Below are 3,238 nucleotides of genomic sequence, written 5' to 3'. Positions count from 1 at the left end.
TTGTCCTCTTTGTAGACTACCGCAGTGATGCCAATGCAATGCCTGCTGTAGAATCCAAAATGGTGCTAGGTTACTGTGTCCATAATCTCTTCAGTATCGGAGACAGTCTTCAAATAAATGATCTGTGAAAAAGCACGGTGATAAAAAAGTGCACAGACGTCACCATAAGGATGGTCTCTAAGTGATACGCACAGAAAGCTGCCAAAATATTTGCTGGCGCTGCATAAATAAAGGCAGGAGCAGCACAGGTACAAGCGAAATGGAAACAGAGATGGAGTTTTAAGTTGGTAACCAGCATGAAAATGCTATTCATCTGGTTATCGGGATTGTTAGACATCACAAAACTCCGCTACACAACTATAACCCAGTGTTGGAGGGGTATGTGCTTTATTTAGAATCATAGAATCATTTAGGTTGGAAAAGACCCTTAAGATCATCGAGTCCAACCATAAATCTAGTTTCTGCAAAGCTGCAGCAAGAAGCAAAGCAGGAAAAAGGAGCAAGGGAAAATTTTAGGCAAAAACTCTAATATGAATCACAGAGAGAACAAATTCAGAACTATTAGAATTTTCCTCACTGCAACAATGCCCATTGTTCGGTGTTAGGACAAAAGCAATTCCTCCTGGGAGTATTTACTAACATTAGAAGATGGGAAGGAAACAGGGAAACACCTCTCTGGCAGACTCCTAACGAACAGCCTAGAGACCAAAAGCTTTCCAGCTCATTAGCAATACCCCAAGCATCCAACCAATCTGATTATTAATCGTTTTTTTTGTCTGCAATGGAATTTTTATTAAGGCACTATGAAGAAAATTATGTGTTTATTGGTCAGCTAACCAAAAATGTTTCTGGCTGTTTCACCACTAAATCATCCTCCCCCAGTTTAAGCAAGAAATGTTGAAAGGGCAAGAGTGAGACTTGCCTTTACCTTCGCTCATCATTCAACACCTGTAAGGTAAACCAAGCAAGCAAAGCAAATCACAATTCACAACTCAGGCCATTGGTTTTGAAGCTCTTTATGACAAATCCAAGTTCCTTGGTCCTTCCTTATACAGCAGATGAAGCCAGCAGGGCTCCCCCAACAGTTAGTCTCAAGGCTAAAGGACTATTTATACTCAGAATTAATGGAAACACAGTTACCTCTGCAATGAAGGCAGATGCCAACGCGCCCACACAAAGATTAGCGCCAAAGGAAGATTTTTGATGGGGATTTTGGGGCTGATTGGCACAGAAACATGTACCCAGAGCAGTGAAGTGTGGTTTTCGGTTCTGCCTGAGAGACCTGAGCTTATCCACCATGGACGGACAAAAGCTTGGACCAAATCATAGAATCATAGAGTAGAATCCTAGAATGATTGGGTTGGAAGGGATCTTTCAAGGTCAGCTAGTCCAACCCCCCTGCAATAAGCAGGGACATCTCAACTAGATCAGGTTGCTCAGAGCCCCGTCCAACCTGACCATGAATGTTTCCAGGGATGGGGCATCTACCACCTCTCTGGGCAACACGTGCCAGTGTTTCACCACCCTCATCATAAAAGATTGCTTCCTTATATCTATTCTAAATCTCCCCTCTTTTAGTTTAAAACCATTACCCCTTGGCCTTAAACACGAGAGGCAAACTGGGGCGGCAAAGCTGCTTTGGGGAGGTGACCATGAAGCAGCCCCTAGAATTCAAACTCCAGCAATGCTTTGAGAGTTGAATCCACCCGGTTGGACACCAAAAGTTCTGCCCCAGCACCCCAGGCCATCTGCACGCCCAGGGCACAATCCTCAGCTGGGCCACCTCCACCCCAAGGAGAACGAGGGAGAGAACAGCCCCAAATTACCTGCTGCCTTCCCAGCTGAGTGCAAACCAACCAGAGAGTGCGGGATGTGAGGCGGCTGGTGATACCCGTGCACCGATAACGGGGGCCTAGGAGAGGTGACAGAAGAGGCGGGATGAGGGCATGCCGGGATAACAGGGGACACAGGGAGTGCTGTGGACAGCCATGCCCACAGCCCTGCTTGCTGGAGACCTGGGCAAAGGAGGGTGATCTGAGAGGGGGCTGGGGTGGAGGGGGCCTGCAGGGACAGGGAAAGGATCATCCATGTTTTAGCAGACCTTGGCGGGGTGGAGATGGTGGGGAGACAGGGAGTGAAACAACATCTTGAGGAGGTGAGGCTGGTGGGGTGGTGAGGGGGAGAGCGAGGCCTAAGGAGACATCATCTGAGATGGGGGAAACAAAGCCTGGGGGAGGAGGGGACGAAACTTTGAGGAGGAGGACAAAACCTTGAGGAGCAGGTCAAGGCCTTGAGGAGGGGGACAAGACCTTGAGGAGCGGGGCGAGACCTTGAGGAGGGGGATGAGACGCTGAGGAGGGGGACGAGACACTGAGGAGGGGGACGAGACACTGAGGAGGGGGACGAGAACCTGAGGAGGGGGACGAGAACCTGAGGAGGGGGACGAGAACCTGAGGAAGGGAACGAGAACCTGAGGAGCGGGGCGAGACCCTGAGGAGCGGGGCGAGACCCTGAGGAGGGGAATGAGACCCTGAGAAGGGGGACGAGACCTTGAGGAGGGGGACTAGACCTTGAGGAGCAGGGCGAGATGCTGAGGAGGGGGACGAGACGCTGAGGAGGGGGACGAGACCCTGAGGAGTGGGACGAAACCCTGAGGAGCGGGGACGAGAACTTGAGGAGCGGGGCGAGACCCTGAGGAGGGGAACGAGACCCTGAGGAGGGGAACGAGACCTTGTGGAGGGGAACGAGACCCTGAGGAGGGGAACGAGACCTTGAGGAGCGGGATGAGACCTTGAGGAGGGGGACTAGACCTTGAGGAGCGGGGCGAGACGCTGAGGAGGGGGACGAGACGCTGAGGAGGGGGACGAGACGCTGAGGAGGGGGACGAGACCCTGAGGAGCGGGGCGAGACCCTGAGGAGCGGGGCGAGACCCTGAGGAGCGGGACAAAGCCTGAGGGGCTCAGGCGGCCTGTGGGGACAACCCTGCCGGGGGAGGCGGGTGACGAGAAGGCCCTGAGGAGGGGACGACTCCCGGGGGCTGCCCCCGCCCCTCACCTACCTGCGCCCCCTCCTCAGCCGGGCCCGGGCGAGGAGAAGCCGCGGCGGCCCGTGGCGCTGTGTACGCCGTTGCCATAGTACCCGTCACTTCCGGCCTCCCCCGGAAGTGGAGGGAGGCGGAAGTGGGAGGGGAGACGGCCGCGCTACGGCGGCCGGGCGGGGACAAGGTGCGGGGGAGGCG

This window comes from Gavia stellata, chromosome 6, assembly GCF_030936135.1.
Source record: "Gavia stellata isolate bGavSte3 chromosome 6, bGavSte3.hap2, whole genome shotgun sequence".
NCBI classification, from domain to species: Eukaryota; Metazoa; Chordata; class Aves; order Gaviiformes; family Gaviidae; genus Gavia; species Gavia stellata.
Note: the sequence above shows the minus strand (reverse complement) of the source record.